We start from the raw sequence: 21010 nt of genomic DNA on the forward strand, positions 1-21010 counted from the left end.
ATGGGGTGGATGGGGACATGTGTAGTCTTTTTTTTTTTTAAAAAAGCAAAGCAACATAAAGTCATGACAATTATAGGAAATTACATCTTGGGCCACCTTAGTTTTATTATAAAAATTGCCACATCTTTGATAATGTATAAAGTTTATGGCTTAACACAACTTTTCACAAAATATATGTCATAACTCAAACATCATTACATGCACATAAAGCATAACTTTAGACAATTAAGCATATGTCAGCTTAGATAAGTTTAAAAAAAACTTGCAAATCTCCCGTACTGTATAAAACTACATGTACAAGTTAACAACACAACTTTTAACAAATATGAGCAGTCATTAACTCAGAACATGTTCTAGTAAACACAGTCAGTAGCATTCAAAAGGTTACATTCCACTTATTTATGTCCAACATGATTCCAGAGGTAATGCTGATAAGCAAATAGCCTTGTCCTCAGTTAGTTTCCTCTGCAATGAGAAAGTTTTGAAGATATATCAGTTTTAGCTTGACGACATGGTATGGAACTTTGTACCACTCTTCCGGCAGAACTACTTTTGGAATCTAATTCTGCAAAAGAAAGTAAAAAAGGACTCAGTGACCATTCATTTTGGAAAATATCAAAATCAGCTCCAGGTTGTTCTGACCACACCATAGGATCAACTGTCCCACCTGCTGTTGTAGCAGCCTCATCACCATGCTGGACCAAGTCCATGATGGTTCATCTGCAAACTTCAGGAGTTTAAACAGAGGGATTCCTGATGTGCAGTAGAGGGAGAGTGCAGTGGGGAGAGCATACCCCTAGAGGGCTCCAGTGCTGATTGTTCTTGTGCTGGATGTGATGCTCCCAAAGCCACCTGTTTTGTGTCCTGTCCGCCAGGAAGTTGGAGATCCACTGAGAAGTGGGAGCTCAACCGGCACAGAGAGGTTGGACAGTTTTTTTGTGGAGAATGTCAGGAGATGAACGCCAAGCTGAAGTCCATGAACAGGATCACCGCGTACGTCCTTTGCAGAGTCCAGATGTAATGCAGTCCCATGTTGACTGCATCTCAACTGACCTGTTTGCCCAGTAGGCAAACTGCAGGGGGTCCACAGATGTCCTGTGATGTCTATCAGGTGACTCAAAACACCAGCCATTCAAAAGACTCCATGACTACAGATGTCAGGGTGATGGACCTGTAGTCATTTAGTCCCTGTTTATGGAGGGTTTATTTGGGACTGGGATAATAATGGAGCATTTGAAGCAGGGATGAACCACGCACAGCTCCAGAGAGCTGTTGAAAATCCAGGTGCAGATAGGAGCCAGCTGATGAGCACATGCTCCTCAGACTGAGAGACACCATCAGGTCCTGGAGCCTTCTTGATCTTTTTTTCTGCGAAACTGCTGGCAACCATCCTCTTTACACATAAACTTTAAACATAAACCGTGCTGTTTGCAATTCAATAATGTCATAGAGTTTTAGTATTTAGATATTAAAAATAATGCACTAGTATGATCACAAACCCAACATTGTGAATTCAAATGGCTCACTTTTTTTTTTTAACAGTATAAGAGGGAATGTAGAGAAGTCTTATAAGTGTTACCCAACACATCTGAACAGTAGGTAGATCAGCTAAAATCAGTGAACAATACAAATATGAAGTGATTTGTTATCCAAGAAATGCTTTGCTTTTGCCATAACTGCAATACTTCTAGATAATTTAGCGTGCATGTATGTAATGTGCGGGTTTCTAGCCAATTTTGTCATCTACCATTACTCCAAGGATTTTTGTAATATATACTCATTCTATGTTTACATCCTGTAACTTTGTCTGCACCTGATTATGCAGTCTACTGCTGCCAAACACCATAAATTTAGTTTTGTTCAAGTTTAGTGATAACTTATTGATGTCAAACCATAATTTAATTTTGCCAAATTCTGAAGTGACTGTGTCTGTAAGTTCACAAGTGAAGTTTAAGCAAGAGGACATACACACATGAAATAACTCAGAAGTAAAACAACAACAAAAAATGCATAAAAATAACAAACCCATGACCTGGAGAGGAGGGGAAACATGAAATGGCTGGATGACAAGACCCCAACCGATGATGAACATCCAGCAGGTCCTAGACTGTAAAGGTGGGATGGCCACCAAAAGTGGGAGATTAGAGGGTAAAGTTTTCATTTCTTTTGATAATGATTCTAGATGTTGATCTTTTCTGTTTAGAACCCCCAACACAGGCTAGAGAGGACCACAGTCAAAATCAGTACTGATTTCAATCACTCAGTACTGATTTTGAAGGATCCCTCAGATTGGAGCAAGACAGTGTGACGGCCAAGTGGTTTGTGTGCTTGTTTCCAGAGCAGAAGGCTCCTGGTTCAAGACCACCTCTGCCCATTCTCCATGTAATGTGGAGTTGCTTCAGGAAGGGGAACCAGCATAAAGCTTGTGTCAAATCGACATGCAGATCCATCGACATTGACATGCAGATCCGTTGAAGTGGCCACAGCAGATGTGGCCACTTCAACGAAAAAGGGAGAAGCTGACAGAATTTACCTTGGATTGGGTCTGGTTGGTTTCTCAAGATTGTCACAAATTTCCTTCCTTGAAAGAATTTTTAGTCATGAATAAGCCAAATTTGATTGAAATCACCTCAGACTAACATCTGTGATTGGCTCTTGTGAGTGAGGAAATCTGCTAATTTATTAACAGCACCAGAAACAGCTGAGGGTGGTCTACAAACACCTACCACCTTAAGTGCATTGTTGCATGATAAGTTTCTGCAAGGTGAGTCCTGGGGATCTGACATGGTTTAGTGGCTGTGTGAGAAGTTGGTTGAGTGTAAGTGGTGAGAATAAAACGAGCTCAGAGATCCAAGCAGGTTGAGTCAGGTCAACTGGACTTTTGTTCCTTGGTAGGGAAATTTTGGCTGAAATCACCTAAAACTAACATGTCTGGCTGGAGTGAGCAGGGAGATCTGCTAATTTATCTGTGGAATTGCAGGAGGTTGCGACAATCCCCCTTGTCACATGTGTAGGCAACCGGTCATGCTCTTTGGACAAGACGCTTCATCTGCATTGTTTCAGTCCACCCAGCTGTAAATGGGTTCCAGCCTTGACATGGGTTGTAAGCTGCTTCAGATTGTCAGCATATAAGTCATAGACTCTCATTCACCTCACCCTACAGATTTCAAGTATTAGCATGGGCATCAGGACCTACACAGGACTTAGCCCTACTACTTGTGGTAGTATCTCACTGGGTTCGGACAGCTTGTGAACAGGATCCGCAAGGGAATCTGTGCAATGTACGCAGCCGTTCATCACCCCTTTACCTGAGTCGCAGGGGGGGTGCCCGTGTATCGCTTGATTTTTCAACAGACCAAAAAAATTGTGCAACACACTTCCTTGCCAGATAGTCGGACGTGCGTCTCGTACCGCTCTCCATGTAGTCTCCTCAACTCAGAACATGCGCAACATGAGACAACCTGTGAGAGGTTGACACACACTTTTCCTTTTAAATGACTGGAGAGGAGCAGAACAGTGCTTCTAGAAGTGGCCGAGCAAGTCTAGCAGCCTTCAGCCACCTGGCTGGCAACCACCCACCATACACGCACGTCAACAGGGGGGCCACGGATGAGCCGCACAAACCAGATTTATTGTGTTTTTCTCTTTAATTAATTACCTCCGCCAAGGAAGTTATGTTTTTGGTCACATTTGTTTGTTTGTCTGTCTGTCAGCAGGATAACTCAAAAGTTTTGAATGGATTTTGATGAAATGTTGTGGAGTGGTTGGAAATAACAAGAGGAACAAGTGATTAAATTTTAGTGGTGATCTGGATCACGATCCGGATCCAGGAATTTTTTTACGGATTCTTCACCAGTGCGGGATAGGGGGAATTTTGACATTCTAGTTTCTAACTCCACAAAAACAAGGCAGAAAGGCTTGAAAAAAAATTAAGGTGTAACATAGTCAAATGTTCTATCAAACAACAAAGTTTGGTGATGATCGGATCCGGATTTCGGATCTGGTGATCCAGAATATGCAAAAATATAGGGAAAATAGAAAATGTGTCAGTGTGAGGTGACAAATGAAGCTACAGATGCACAACTAACACCAGACTGTAGCTCAATCTGTACTGATTCAGTAAGGTGTTATCAGATTTGATGTAGCTTCAAATGTTATGGAGCTAGATCCAGAAGCAAACCGCCATTACCGAAAAATCGTTTTTATACAATAACTTTTCAACTAATAAAGACATAAAAGTGATTCCAAGTTCTAGTGTTATGTTTTCATGGTCAAGGATGTCAAATATACAGGAAAGAAAAGTGTATGTATCATAGTTTTGGTTGTAACACTGAACTGTTGAATAGATCACTGTGTCAGGAGGGTATCTCTTTAGGGTCAGTGACCCTATGGCCTTGGTGGAGGTTTGCACTCTCTGAGTGCTTCTAGTTTGTTTTATATTTTCTTTTTTTTGAGGACTGGAGCAGAAATGTGTTTAATGCTGCCGGTCCACGAACAGTCCCCATGCACGCATGTACAGCGTGCTGGATGTCACCTGTGTGGGGTTTGAGGACTATGCCAGCACTATGGATTCATTCTTTTATTTTTATTGGAGCACTTCCAAAGGATCATGGAGCCTGCATGTGCATTTAGAATTGTAGTTTGATTCCCAGGAGGACAATGGGACCACTGGGACAATAACATTCATAAGACGCAGGTCAGGGACATCGTTCTGCAAGTCCATGAGTGGCTGTCCTCCGGTCCTCAGAAAAAAGAAAATATAAAACACCGTTGCCTCACAGCAAGAAGGTCATTGGATCGATTCCCACCTGTGGCCTTTCTGTGTGTAGTTTGTGTGTTCCCCCATTGTTTGCTTGAGTTCCCTCTGGGTGCTCCGGCTTCCTCCCACATTCACAGACATGCGGGTTAGGTGGACTGAAAACTTTGTCTGTAGGTGTGCGTGCTGGTGTGAATGCATTTGTCTGTCTGTATGTGGCCCTGCGACAGACTGGCGTCCTATCCAGGATGTACCCCGCCTCACGCCCTATGACTGCTGGAATAGGCTACACTCTTTCTGCCTAAAGTTGGGGGAATTTTCACAGGGTGGCTGTAGACAACCATCCACATCCATCCTGAACACCGTGTGTGCAAATGTGCCAGTCATGCCAGTGGTGTTTAACATCCATGAGAATGCTGTGCAACATTCGTGCGCAAATCCTTGCACCTGCAAAGGGCACACCAGTGCTGCTCGACTTTTGCGTGTGATGTACGTGTGGACTACTAAAGATTTGTGGCTTTATTTTCTACACCTCTCCAGGCGGCACTCAGCTGACAGTTGGCAACCAGGCATGAACGTGTTAGAAGCAAGATTCGTTCCACATGAAAAAGTTCTCGGCTGTTCACCTGTTTTGGCGTGACTGCGTCTCCACCTACTCTCCACCAGTCTCAGCCCAGTGAGATGCTACCTTTTGCATATATGAGACAAGTTCTAGCATCTGTTCCCTGAACAGGATAGTGTTTTTTTTTTTTTCACTTTGGCCAAGAAATTGATGTAGGATGAACTAAAAGATGTTTCATGTTGACACACTGTGGTGGCCCACTCCAGTCTGTCGTCACATTAACAGCCTCATGATGTAGATTATCTTAGCAGTCTGAGGAAAACATAAAGGGTTGCTGCTGAAATAGCAGTGAATATTGGATAAGAAATGTTCTGTATTTACACAGGTCTCCTGCATAGGGTTTGGGCTGTGGGAGGTAAGGGTTAGCACCTGTGTCCCAAAGTTAGACGTGTTTGATAGCATACCTAGATCAACAGGTTGACTGCTCATACTGTCCAACCAATACCACCTGGTTGGTAACAGCTTGATGCAACACATTTGTTGGATCCATGACTGGTTCATATTGTTGTGGGAAACTGAAGATGAACCCAGTAGCAGAGCAGAAAAGTGCATCTTAATGTGAACTGGAATTCAATAAATTGTCAGGAAATATGTCAAAATTGTGTGAAAATGTTCTGTGAAATAGGTCGTGAGAAAATGAGGTTCAGTAGTTTCAGAGAAAGCACTGCACATATGGTTTCTGTTTTGGAGTTTGTAGTGATTTCCTGAGAGGACCAGAGCTGAAATATTGTAAAAATGAAATGTAGTACCAAAATGAATTTGAACCAAACCTCAAACAAACTGAATTTGTGTTTATGCTACTATTCAACAATATAAGCATTAATTTATCACAACAAATATTTGACATAAATGTTAACTGGTGAATAAAATGTGTATTTGACAGTGCACTTTTGAATGAACAGTAGTGTCAGCTGCTGATGGAGCACAAATGATGGCCTCAGTGGTACTCATCATGCAGATTGAAGCATGTTCCAACACTTCATGCATAGATCCTTCTGTCCATGATGTGCATCATAGGAAGACATCAAATAGCTTCGATTGTCTCAGGTTCCAGCAGCTCCACTAAACAAAACCACTATTCATCATTATCTACAAGAGGAAAGAAGGGAGAGGAAGGCCATCTTATTTACTGATATCATTCAGTCACATTGAGGAGACTAAACCCACAACCCCAGAAACTCAAACACACACACTACTTTTACCATATTTTCCAGAGTATAAGTCGCAGGGTTTGTTTTTTACTACTTTAGGAGGTACCATGACTTACTGTATACTCTGGTATGACTTACGGGGCGATTGATAAGCTTTAATCCGGGCACAGAAAAAGTAGTGTGTGGTTCTCCATCTTTTGCATTCTGAGAAATCAACATTTCTCAACAATGCACCCAGTAAGTCAAAATTTCACATTTTCTCGAGAAATGTTGGTTCATGCATTTGTTAATAATAATAAAAACAACAATAATTCATACAGTTTACCCTGCAATCTACTTACTAAACAAAATAATATAAAATCATAATAAAATACCATGCCCATCTGACAATTCCCTTTGTCCAGACTGCATCAAATAACATCCAATATTTTGTCCAATACATGTTTATTTGTCCATCGTGCATATTTTTGGAATCTAAAGGTTAATTAACAGTACACACTGTAGTGTGCACATGTGCTACTGAGTCCCTAAATACAAGCTATTTATTTATTTATTTTGCGTTACTTCATGTGCAACTGGAGGACTGCAGCACACAGACTTTAGGTGGGTCAGCAGAGGTAAATTTCCGGAACGGTTTTCTAAATTGCTGCCTGAAATTAAAGGATTTCTGAAATGTTCAAACCATGTTAAATATGCACAGCTTTTGGATTTAGCCTTTCTTACTTCTTGCCTCCTCTCAGTGCCAGAAGTCCAGCTAAGGTAGGGAACAACTTGTCCAACTTTAATTAAGTGTTGTGGAATTTTGAGTTGTTTGTTGTTGTGTTGTTACAGGCTAGTCCTAGGCTTATTTGTGCTTTTGAACTGTTTATGTACTGTTTGTGTGCACAGTGCAACTTATTTTGGCTCTTTAAACTGTTATGTTGCTTCAAAAACATTTTTTTTCTTGTTTTCATTTTTTTCTCCTCTGCATCCTGCACCGAAGAAGAATTATTATTATTATTATTATTATTATTATTATTATTATTATTATTATTATTATTGGTGCAGTGCTGCCACCTTCTGCATCAATCCATTATAGCAGCACTGTCCGTTACAGAAGCACGGTCATGCAATCAACAGGAACTTAGCCGACGATCGACTGGTTGAGCACGCCATGCTCATCAATACAATGATGCGTATTACAGCCATTTTTTCTTGTGTTCTTCTTTTGCACAGTGTTATTTAAAATTGTTACAATTTTTGTTTAAATTTACTAGAAATAAAACACATATTTTAGTACAGACGCAGCTAAATACAACAAAATTACAAAACTTAACTCCAAAACTGACCTTCTTGGTATGCACCGTCTGCCATCACCAGATGAAGGATGTTGGGATACAGATGCTGGTGCTCAGTTCCCAAAATGCTTAAGACCATACTGGAACCCAGGTCGATATTTTCATCTTCATCTTCATGTATTGCCTTAGAAGTCCCACAGGAAAAAAAAAAAGAAAGAAAAGAAAGACAATATGAGCAATGTATTTTATCCTGTAGCTTTTGACTGTTTTGTGCACAATACCTTAATTTTATTGTAGGCTTCAACGAACTTCTCAAAGCCCATTTGTTGCTCCAGGTTGAAGCGGAGCTCTTCCAGATGACTAAAGATGCTGTCATGATGTTCAGACTCTGCACCTTGATCCTCTTCAGTGCCATCTATTGTGCAGCAGAGCAGTTTTTTTTCAAACCAAGAACCACTTAAACAACAACAAAAAACAAACACCCTCTCAGATGACCTAACCCACCAAATATCCAAATGCAATGGATCTACTTTCCACGACACAACAACAGTATAGCAGAACAGTATACTAGTATGAGGCTTTGGAGTCATTTCAATTAGAATACTTAAAATAGAATATTATAGTAATTTAAAAAGTGATATTTCATCAAAATAGTCATGGGCCACTAGGTGTCACTCACAGACCACCAGTGGCCCACGGACCACTCTTCGAAAAAGAATGCAGTTGAGGTATAAAAGCAATCATATGAAGTGATAGTATGGTGAAACTTTTACCAAAGACAAGCGACGTGCTAACAACAAACAGTCTGCATGATATTTATTGGCACCTCATGCTGGGACAGGAGTTCGAGTTGAAGGGAGCTCTGATCCGTCTAGGGGGGGGGGGGGTAACAAGCATGTCTTCAGACCCACAAGCGTGCCCTAAATTCTCAGAGGTAAGGAGACCTTTTTTATCTGCTGATTCATTAGTGGTATCTGAATGACTGGCTGAGAATCTGCCCAGGTCATTATGGAGAAATCGCTTGATTTATGTCTGAATCCAACACAATCTAACATTTATACAGTTGTATGCAAAAGTTTGGGCACCACTGATAATTTTCATGATTTTCCTTTATAAATCATTGGATGATTAAATCTGCATTTAATCATTAGTGATCGATCTCTTTTTCCTGGCTCTCTCCCTCAGCCCCAACCAGTCTCAGCAGAAGACTGCCCCTCCCTGAGCCTGGTTCTGCTGGAGGTTTCTTCCTGTTAAAAGGGAGTTTTTCCTTCCCACTGTGGCCAAGTGCTTGCTCATAGGGGGTTGTTTTGACCGTTGGGGTTTTTCATAATTATTGTATGGCCTTGCCTTGCAATGTGGAGCGCCTTGGGGCAGCTGTTTGTTGTGATTTGGCGCTATATAAGAAAAGAGTTGATTGATTGAGTTGATGTCTGGATCAGAAATTTCAGTTAAATAAATCATATAGCAGACAAACACACTGATATTTGAGAAGTGAAATGAAGTTTATAGTATTTACAGAAAGTGTGCAATAATTATTTAAACAAAATTGGGCAGGTGCATAAATTTTGAGCACCCTTGTCATTTTATTGATCTGAATACATTTAGCACCAATTATCGAAACACAAAATTGGTTTGGTAAGCTCAATGACCCTTGACCTCCTTACACAGGTGAATCCAATCATGAGAAAGGGTATTTAAGGTGGCCATTTGCAAATGTTTCCCCTCTTTGCATCTCTTCTAATGAGTGGCAACATGGGAGCCTCCAAACAACTCTCAAATGATCTGAAAACAAATATTGTTCAACATCATGGTTTAGGGGAAGGATACAAAAAGCAACCTCAGAGATTTCAGCTGTCAGTTTCCACTGTGAGGAACATAGTGAGGAAATGGAAGACCGCAGGCACAGTACTAATTAAGGCCTGAAGTGGTAGGCCAAGAAAAATCTCAGATAAGCTGAAGCGAAGGATGGTGAGAACAGTCATAGTCAACCCACAGACCTGCTCCAAAGACCTACAACATGATCTTGCTGCAGATAGTGTCTCTGTGCACTGTTCCACTATACAGCGCACTTTGCACAAAGAAATGCTGTATGATGCTGTAATGCAGAGGAAGCCTTTTCTGTGTACATGCCACAAACAGAGTCACTTGAGGTATGCTAAAGCACATTTGGACAAGCCAGCTTTATTTTGGAATGAGGTGCTGTGGACTGATGAAACGAAAATTGTGTTATTTGGACATAACAAGGGGTGGTATGCATGACTGAAAAAGCATTCCAAGAAGAACACTTGCTACCTACAGTAAAATTTGGAGGTGGTTCCATCATGCTGTGTGGCTGTGTGGCCAGTGCAGGTACTGGGAATCTTATTAAAGTTGAGGTTCACATGGATTCCAGTCAATATCAGCAGATTCTTGAGAACAATGTTCATGAATCAGTGACAAAGTTGAAGTTGCACCGGGGCTGGATCTTTGAACAAGACAACAGCCCTAAACACTGCTCAAAATCTACTAAGGCATTCATGCAGGGGAACAAGTACAACATTCTGGAATGGCCATCTCAGTCCCCAAACCTGAATATTATTGAAAATCTGTGGTGTAATTTTAAGCGGGCTGTCCATGCTCTGAAACCAACAAACCTGAGATGTTTTGTAAAGAAGAACGGTCCAAAATACTGTCAACCAGAATCCAGACTCTCACTGGAAGCTATAGGAAGCGTTTAGAGGCTGTTATTTCTGCAAAAGGAGGACCTACTAAATATTGATGTATTTTTTCTATTGGAGTGCCCAAATTTATGCAGCTGCCTAATTTTTTTTTTAAAGAATTATTGCATGTTTTCTGTAATCTTATAAACTTAATTTAACTGTTTGTCTGCTACATGATATACAATATAAACGCAACACTTTTGGTTTTGCTCCCATTTTGTATGAGATGAACTCAAAGATCTAAAACTTTTTCCACATACACAATATCACCATTTCCCTCAAATATTGTTCACAAACCAGTCTAAATCTGTGATAGTGAGCACTTCTCCTTTGCTGAGATAATCCATCCCACCTCACAGGTGTGCCATACCAAGATGCTGATTAGACACCATGATTAGTGCACAGGTGTGCCTTAGACTGCCCACAATAAAAGGCCACTCTGAAAGGTGCAGTTTTGTCACACAGCACAATGCCACAGATGTCGCAAGATTTGAGGGAGCGTGCAATTGGCATGCTGACAGCAGGAATGTCAACCAGAGCTGTTGCTCGTGTATTGAATGTTCATTTCTCTACCATAAGCCGTCTCCAAAGGCGTTTCAGAGAATTTGGCAGTACATCCAACCAGCCTCACATCCGCAGACCACGTGTAACCACACCAGCCCAGGACCTCCACATCCAGCATGTTCACCTCCAAGATTGTCTGAGACCAGCTACTCGGAGAGCTGCTGAAACAATCGGTTTGCATAACCAAAGAATTTCTGCACAAACTGTCAGAAACCGTCTCAGGGAAGCTCATCTGCATGCTCGTCGTCCTCATCGGGGTCTCGACCTGACTCCAGTTCGTCGTCGCAAGTTCGCACAACCATTGAAGAGGAGTGGACCAACATTCCACAGGCCACAATTGACAACCTGATCAACTCTATGCGAAGGAGATGTGTTGCACTGCATGAGGCAAATGGTGGTCACACCAGATACTGACTGGTATCCCCCCCAATAAAACAAAACTGCACCTTTCAGAGTGGCCTTTTATTGTTGGCAGTCTAAGGCACACCTGTGTACTAATCATGGTGTCTAATCAGCATCTTGATATGGCACTCCTGTGAGGTGGGATGGATTATCTCAGCAAAGGAGAAGTGCTCACTATCACAGATTTAGACTGGTTTGTGAACAATATTTGAGGAAAATGGTGATATTGTGTATGTGGAAAAGGTTTTAGATCTTTGAGTTCATCTCATACAAAATGGGAGCAAAACCAAAAGTGTTGCGTTTATATTTTTGTTGAGTATACAACCCCAATTCCAATGAAGTTGGGACATTGTGTCAAATGCAAATAAAAACAGAATACAATGATTTGCAAATCCTCTTCAACTTATATTCAATTGAATACACCACAAAGACAAGATATTTAATGTTCAAACTGATAAACTTTATTGTTTTTGTAGAAGTATTTGCTCACTTTTTAAATGGATGCCTGCAACACGTTTCAAAAAAGCTGGGACAGCTGTGTTTACCACTGTGTTACATCACCTTTCCTTCTAACAACACTCAATAAGCGTTTGGGAACTGAGGACATTAATTGTTGAAGCTTTGTAGGTAGAATTCTTTCCCATTCTTGCTTGATGTACGACTTCAGTTGTTCAACAGTCCAGGGTCTCTGTTGTATTTTCGGATCTGGTGATCCAGAATATGCAAAAATATAGGGAAAATAGAAAATGTGTCAGTGTGAGGTGACAAATGAAGCTACAGATGCACAACTAACACCAGACTGTAGCTCAATCTGTACTGATTCAGTAAGGTGTCATCAGATTTGATGTAGCTTCAAATGTTATGGAGCTAGATCCAGAAGAAAACCGCCATTACCGAAAAATCGTTTTTATACAATAACTTTTCAACTAATAAAGACATAAAAGTGATTCCAAGTTCTAGTGTTATGTTTTCATGATCAAGGATGTCAAATATACAGGAAAGAAAAGTGTATGTATCATAGTTTTGGTTGTAACACTGAACTGTTGAATAGATCACTGTGCCAGGAGGGTATCTCTTTAGGGTCAGTGACCCTATGGCCTTGGTGGAGGTTTGCACTCTCTGAGTGCTTCTACTTTGTTTTATATTTTCTTTTTTCTGAGGACTGGAGCAGAAATGTGTTTAATGCTGCCGGTCCACGAACAGTCCCCATGCACGCATGTACAGCGTGCTGGATGTCACCTGTGTGGGGTTTGAGGACTATGCCAGCACTATGGATTCATTCTTTTATTTTTATTGGAGCACTTCCAAAGGATCATGGAGCCTGCATGTGCATTTAAGAGGCTTCCAAAAGATCACGGAGCCCCAGCAATCTGAGAATTGTAGTTTGATTCCCAGGAGGACAATGGGACCACTGGGACAATAACATTCATAAGACGCAGGTCAGGGACATCGATCTGCAAGTCCATGAGTGGCTGTCCTCCGGTCCTCAGAAAAAAGAAAATATAAAACACCGTTGCCTCACAGCAAGAAGGTCATTGGATCGATTCCCACCTGTGGCCTTTCTGTGTGTAGTTTGTGTGTTCCCCCATTGTTTGCTTGAGTTCCCTCTGGGTGCTCCGGCTTCCTCCCACATTCACAGACATGCGGGTTAGGTGGACTGAAAACTTTGTCTGTAGGTGTGCGTGCTGGTGTGAATGCATTTGTCTGTCTGTATGTGGCTCTGCGACAGACTGGCGTCCTATCCAGGATGTACCCCGCCTCACGCCCTATGACTGCTGGAATAGGCTACACTCTTTCTGCCTAAAGTTGGGGGAATTTTCACAGGGTGGCTGTAGACAACCATCCACTTCCATCCTGAATACCGTGTGTGCAAATGTGCCAGTCATGCCAGTGGTGTTTAACATCCATGAGAATGCTGTGCAACATTCGTGCGCAAATCCTTGCACCTGCAAAGGGCACACCAGTGCTGCTCGACTTTTGCGTGTGATGTACGTGTGGACTACTAAAGATTTGTGGCTTTATTTTCTACACCTCTCCAGGCGGCACTCAGCTGACAGTTGGCAACCAGGCATGAACGTGTTAGAAGCAAGATTCGTTCCACATGAAAAAGTTCTCGGCTGTTCACCTGTTTTGGCGTGACTGCGTCTCCACCTACTCTCCACCAGTCTCAGCCCAGTGAGATGCAACCTTTTGCATATATGAGACAAGTTCTAGCATCTGTTCCCTGAACAGGATAGTGGAGGGGGTTTTTCACTTTGACCAAGAAATTGATGTAGGATGAACTAAAAGATGTTTCATGTTGACACACTGTGGTGGCCCACTCCAGTCTGTCGTCACATTAACAGCCTCATGATGTAGATTATCTTAGCAGTCTGAGGAAAACATAAAGGGTTGCTGCTGAAATAGCAGTGAATATTGGATAAGAAATGTTCTGTATTTACACAGGTCTCCTGCATAGGGTTTGGGCTGTGGGAGGTAAGGGTTAGCACCTGTGTCCCAAAGTTGCCCATGCCATGGGCATTAACACACCCCATACCATCACAGATGCTGGCTTTTGAACATTGCGCTGGTAACAATCTGGATGGTCTTTCTTGTCTTTTGTCCGGAGGACATGATATCCATGTTTTCCAACAACAATTTGAAATGTGGACTTATCAGACCACAGCACACTTTTCCACTTTGCGCCTGTCCATTTCAAATGAGCTCGGGCCCAGAGAAGGCGGCGGTGTTTCTGGATGCTGTTGATGTATGGCTTTTCCTTTGCATGGTAGAGTTTTAACTTGCACTTGTAGATGTAGTGACGAACTGTGTTAACTGACAATGATTTTCTGAAGTGTTCCTGAGCCCATGCGGTAAGATCCTTTACACAATGTCAGTTTTTAATGCAGTGCCACCTGAGGGATCAAAGGTCACAGGCATTCAATGTTGGTTTTTCGGCCTTGCCGCTTACGTGTAAAAAGTTCTCCAGATTCTCTGAATCTTCTGATTATATTATGGACTGTAAATGATGGAATCCCTAAATTCTTTGCAACTGAATGTTGAGAAACATTGTTCTTAAACTGCTGGACAATTTTTTCACACAGTTGTTCACAAAGTGGTGATCCTCACCCCATCTTTGCTTGTGAATGGCTGAGCCTTTTGGGGATGTTCCTTTTATACCTAATCATAACACTCACAATTAGTGTCCTCAGTTCCCAAATGCTTATTGAGTGTTGTTAGAAGGAAAGGTGATGTAACACAGTGGTAAACATACCACTGTCCCAGCTTTTTTGAAACGTGTTGTAGGCATCTATTTCAAAATGAGCAAAATATTTGCACAAAAACCAAGTTTATTAGTTTGAACATTAAATATCTTGTCTTTGTGGTGTATTCAATTGAATATAGGTTGAAGATGATTTGCAAATCAATGTATTCTGTTTTTATTTACATTTCACACATCGTCCCACTGGAATTGGGGTTGTATTTTTGAAATTGCTGATCCAAACAACCAATGATTTATAAAGGAAGATTATGGAAATGATGTTATACCAAATTTTTCAGATTGAGCTGCATGTTGCATTAGTTTCGTGCAACCAAGCCAGGACATATCGCAATGACTTGGCCGCTCCGTTCTGTGTTTTTCCGACTTCCTGCTCCACGACCATTTGGGTGTCTTGGCTCGTTGCCGTTAAGGTCTGTGTTAGTCCACGGACCTCTGGTGTGTTTTAAAGATTGAGTTGCGTGTTGCGAGTGTTTCCCGCAATGTAGCCGGGACATACCGCGCTGACTTTGGCCGCTGTTATTGGGTTGCCAGACACTATCAGTTCCAATAATGGATCTTCATTTGTAGCTGATACAATAAAAATTGCTCTAAAAATGTTATGAATCAAACAAAAGTTTGGATGTGTGTACCACCCACAGTCACAGGGCACCGTAGAGAGAGAAAATGGTACATGGAAGGCCAACCTGGCAAAAATTGTAGCAGATAGTCGATACAAATTAAGTGGGTGGATGCTTTGCCATGAGCTTTAATGTTGTGTACGCAAGCTAACTAACACATCTAACACCTCACAAGGCACTAAAGGGGAGACCAATGCCAGTCCCTTATCTCATATGAAGGGCCACCACTTGAACAATGTGAAAGAGAACTAACCTGCTATCTATGACATTTAGTACAAATACATAAGGCTGTGTTTCAACAGGTGAAAGCAGTGCAGGAGGACAAGGACGATGACATCCCAGAGGAACTGAAGACAGTTGAACCTGGAGACTGGGTCTACATTAAGGTGTTCAAATGAAAGCGAGACAAATGAAGAGGACAGGGACCCTTTAAGGTGATATTAGCTACCCCAAATGCGCTGACAGTAGAGGGTAAGAGACTTTGGTTCCATCTAAACCATTGCTGCAGTGCAAGTGATCCAGGGAAGACAGCAAGCGCACCTGAAAGGGATGGCAACACCTCCCTACCACTGGAAGCTAGACAGCTGCATGCATCGAAAAGGTACAGTGACACCTCTATACCACTGGAAGCTAAACAGCCTTGAGAGCACCAAGGAGAGAGAAGATCACAAAGACTGGCTGAAAGACAATGAAGTGAAAGTATAATTCCAATGAGTAGTGGTTCGTTGGCACCTAGAGCAGGTCTAGAATGTAGCACAGATAGTGAGAGAAGGTCGGATACAAGAGAAGGTGAAAGTACATCCGATACAAGAGATCAAGAGAGTGTATCAGATACAGGAGAAGGAGAAAATATGTCAGAGTCAGGGGAAGGTGCAGCAGCTGAAACAGTCCCCACAGAATGTAACCTGTATGACTTGTTTGATTTGGCAACAAAACAATGGGAAAGGTCAGAGGATCAGTAGATAGAAGGTTCTGAATCTGTTAGCATTGATAGTCGGATCGTTGATTGCTTGTATGGATGGTTTAGTGACGTGACACCTGAATCCATTATATGTGTGTTTTACTGTATTCATGGACAAGCACCTCCCTACTTAGCTAACGTAATTAAACCCTACGTACTGGCATGGGCTCTGCATTCTCTGGGTGCAGGACTACTTTGTGTCCCTAGGGTGAATAAAAGGTCCACACAACTACAGAGCATTTTCTTATCGTGCACCTGTTTTGTGGAATGATCTCCCTGCGGAGATAAAGCAGTCAGATTCTGTATAGACATTTGTGTCCAGCCTTAAGACGCATTTATTCTCCCTCTTGTATGGCTAGCATACTGGCATAGTATGGAAATATGCTTCCTATTCTTTTAAATTAATTTTATTAGTCATGGTACAGTTCTTGGCCTCAACTTTTTCTAAATTCTGGGTCTGTTAGTGAAGCTTAGGGCTAGAGGCCAACAATCGCCTTAGTATTTTCTCTGCTTTCCTGTCAATTTACTGCCGGTGAATTATACCTTAGGTGTAGTTTTCCGGCCTACTGATTCTACTCTTTGTCTCTCTGTCTGAGATATCAAAGGCATTGCACAGGATTGGCAGCTGTGGCGCACAGGATATTGGACTGACTGCGTCATGCCACAAAGCTGATGCAGCACACTGCAGCCTGCGTTTGGAATGCATGCTGCCGGGGTGACAGGCCCATTGACAGCATGATGACTAAACACTGGCCCTGCACCCTAGGGCGCTGGATGACACCCCACTCCTGTCTGTGACATAAATGCTTACCCTGGCAGCACTCACTCACAGCAGGGACAGAGGAGAGAGTGAGAGGCCATGTGGAGAAAGAGGGTGAAGAACACAGAGCACTCATACAGCAAATCTAAATGTAATGACAAAATGTCTTCCTTTCATTTATTCAGACACACACACACACACACACACACAGCTTGCTTCCTTGCTGAGATAGTCAGAAAAATTCATTGCCAGTAAAAATGAAATGTTTCCACACGTGCTGTGGAAGCTGTAAATATTCACACTTATGCTGCGTTCATGATAACTCGTAAATTCAATGTTTAAAACATTCAAGGCTGCATTCACTTAATAGTGTCCAAATATATACATGTATATACATACAGACCTCCTTTGCTGATAGTTTTAAGAAGCATCTTTAGCTGTTGTCCTGCAGACATTTTTCAGCGCAAGTTTCCATGCATCCATTTTTGAGACATCTCAGTGAGAAGTTTCCAAACAACTTGCCAACCTGTTATAGTTCCTGCTGCAGCACATCATCCAGAACAGACAGCGATGTCTTCAGGCTGGACAGAAGGACCAGGACCAGGTCCAGGTCCAGGACCAGGACCAGGACCCAGCAGTCCTCCGTGCAGAGTTTATGGAGCTGCAGCATGAGGTTGAACCGCTGCGTCAGCACATTTGTTTGTGTTTTTTTGTGTGTTTAGAGCTTATTTAAAAATTACTGCATTTCCCTGAACGCAGCATGAAGATGCAGCGGGATAAACAAAGTGATTGTTGGTAACTTTGTTTCCGCTCACAACGACACCAGGAGAACTCAAGAAACCGGAGAACTGGAAGGATTATTCAGGGGACGGAATGCAATCATCCAAATATCATCCAGGTACATTCCAACATTACAGCGCATTTTGCAGCAAGAGCCGGTTTCCTGAATGTAATCGGAACTACGAACTACACACATATTACTATAAAGACGACATCACATGATGAATTTGTTTCTGTTAATAGGAAACATTTTCATTCCATCAATGTTCAAATCATATGTTGTGTGCAAATGTGAGCCATGGGGGGGGGGGGGTCTGCTTGGGTTAAAAAAGTTTATTCGTGTAATTGTTCAGAACGAAAACCAGCTCAGATACATTTGGGCATGTGGGCATTCAAATATATTTTTATGCCCCGCGCAACGCTTGCGCCACGAGGCGGGGCATATAGCATCCGGGTTGTTCGTCCGTCCGTCCAAGCATCCGTCCGTCTGTCTGGCCGCAATTTGTTCGCCGCAACGTAGCTCGGCACCTATTGCTCACAAAAACTTCATATTTGGTGGGTACATGCCTTGGAGGAGTACTTTGCATGGGTTCGAAGGCCAGTGACCTTGACCTACTTTTCAAGGTCACCAATGGTCACAACTGTCAAATCCTTTGCCACAATGTAGCTCAGCACCTTTTGCTTGTAGAAACTTCATACTTGGTGGGTACATGCTTTGGAGGAGTACTTCACATGGATTCGAAGGCCGGGGACCTTGACCTCCGCTTCAAGATCACCAGTGGTTGCATTTGTTTTGAAGGCTGGCAACCGTGACCGACTTTTTATGGTCACTGTTTGTCACATCCTCTAAATAAATGTTATGCCAATCTCCAATTTTTTCATTGTATGTCCCAGTTTTCAAACACATAAGGCTTCAACCAAATACCCACCCCATACAAGTACATATTACAGCACTTTGCAAGGAAAATAATACTGTGCATGGGGCATTTCGTGATGAATGTCTCTAGTTATTGTTATTATTAATGTGTTTTTTCTTCTTGCTTGATGCAGAGCTGCAGAGCTTCTTAACAGGCTTCCTGTGTTCAGTGTGTCACACTGTCAGCGGAGGCGCGCCTCACCTTTTTATTGTCAGTGTGTGTGCGCTGTTCTACGTGTCGGCCTCACACACTCGCTCTGTAGCTCCAACGAACATTTTTCCAGTTTCATTATTAATCCCTTTAACAGCGCACCGAATAAATTGTCCCTGTGTGTCTCCATGTAATTTCCATTGAAGTGGCATCTTCATCTGAAGACGCCATTGAAGTTTACCACTTGGCTGTGACCTGTGTAAGCACATGTGATGTGCTCAATGTGTATTTTTGTTGTTTCAGAAAAACACATCCAACACAACATCAACGCAAGATGAACACCCTACGGACCCAAGTCAGGAACATGACCCACTGTGACCTGGGTCTGAGTGCACGGGGAGGTTGACCCCAAAAAGCTACTGGTCAGGAGGAAGCGGGTGTGGGACAATGTCTGCTTCATCTTGCCACACATACAGCTAAAGGAGAGCCACAGCACAGGTAATGCAGAACATGTTCATGTTGTCACATGACGTGTGTGCACGTTGATGACGTGCTCAGTTGGTGTCCAGCTGCAGGCACATCATGTCAACTGGACCCAGAGGGATGCAAAAATATGGTTTAGAGGTTATTTTAATGAAAGCTCACATGTATTCTGTCCCATTAGTTCATAGATTATAATAAAGTTACCCACCTGGAGATCTGCTTTGACCTGCGCTGCATGAACACCTGCTGTTTATTTCACCTGATGCTGAAACTCAAACCCAGGCTCAGTGATGTGGGACTTTAAGGCTTCTGCTGGAGTCTACGTCTGTCTTAAGGGAAATAAGTTGTGTCAAAAAAACTCTTTTAGCAGAATGGGTCTGACCTTATTCCTGTGCAGTTCCTGATGTGCCTCAGAGCTTTAATGATTGTTCTTTGCCTCTCGTCCGGAGTGAGAGCTGAGAAAGGAGCTGAAAATGCTCCCGTATGTTAGGCTACTTCTTCATGTCGTCCTCCCACCGCTCTATATTTGTAGACAACGGGATTATAATGTTGCCTTGTTTGAGGTGTGACAGCTGCTGTTTACGTCTCTAAGACTCGTAGAAAGTCGGTTTACGCGAACAGTTAACATGTAAACAAATGCCTGTTCCGGTTCTTACCGGAAGTCTCACCCATAATTAACGCAAAGCCTCATGGGGGCTCGGAATAAGGTGGATAATTGACAGTTGTTTAATTAATTATTATGATCCTATTGTCTTGCATACAATTTGCACATGTTCAACTCTCAAATCATCATTTGTTCATGTTGTGCAAATCAAGGAATATGTGTCGAGCACCCTCTGTGCATTTGCACGTATTAATAATGACACAAATTTCACTCCATTCACCCTATTGAGCTTTCAAATCTCACAAAACGTCAGAGCTCTTAGTCTTGACCCAGGAGGAATCACAACCTCAGACGCTCCAAAACCTCACTCAGCTTCTCTGCAGTCAGAGTATACATTGATTCTGCAAGTCAGTGGATACTCACATGTTGATGGTACAAATCCTGAGGTGGTTCTGGCCACCCGAAAATGAAACTGCAGCCACATGCAGGTGTTGCCTGAAAAACACACACAGCTTATAGTCAAACATGACAGTGGGGCAGCTGCATGTTGATCATGTGCTGTGCAGGTGGATTCACTCACCAGTTGTGACGTACCACAGTGTGACGGACATTTGGGCCCCTGCAGAAATGCCTACGTGGAAATCGTCAGGTCATCGTCAGTGACCTGATGATGGGACTGACCTTAGACAGAGACGGTGACAGTGTGGTCAGACTGGGTTGACGCACCAGTGCCAATGGTGGCCCTGGTTCACCCTCTGGTGTGATCGGCGGTGATCGGTTCCATTTGGATGACACAGGATTTCTGCCAACAGCTGAGGGTGATCAGGCCTGGTTGCTTCATATTTAGACCGGTGTCATCATCCAGGGCCAAGACTCTGCAGTGGGAGATCTGCTGACAAATGAAATGAAGTTGACCACACAACATGAAATATGTTGGGTTCATCCTGTGTGCAAAGAAACACAAGTCAAAGTAAATGTCAGGATCACTGCGTTTGTTTTCTTTTT

General features: G+C 42.4%; 1 long non-coding RNA gene across 1 annotated transcript in view; it reads right to left on the reverse strand.

The window, feature by feature from the left end:
* Window positions 1-6436: 6436 nt before the first annotated feature.
* The window catches only part of LOC117519582, an 18608-nt gene continuing 4034 nt past the window's right edge, over window positions 6437-21010 (reverse strand). The window contains exons 2-4 of the long non-coding RNA XR_004563356.1: window positions 8088-8221; window positions 7858-7990; window positions 6437-6467 (exon numbers count right to left, since the gene is read on the reverse strand). This is a non-coding gene — a long non-coding RNA (uncharacterized LOC117519582). The remainder of the gene's footprint in view (window positions 6468-7857; window positions 7991-8087; window positions 8222-21010) is intronic.

The sequence above is a fragment of the Thalassophryne amazonica genome, chromosome 10 (genome assembly GCF_902500255.1).
Source record: "Thalassophryne amazonica chromosome 10, fThaAma1.1, whole genome shotgun sequence".
In the NCBI taxonomy this organism is placed as follows: domain Eukaryota; kingdom Metazoa; phylum Chordata; class Actinopteri; order Batrachoidiformes; family Batrachoididae; genus Thalassophryne; species Thalassophryne amazonica.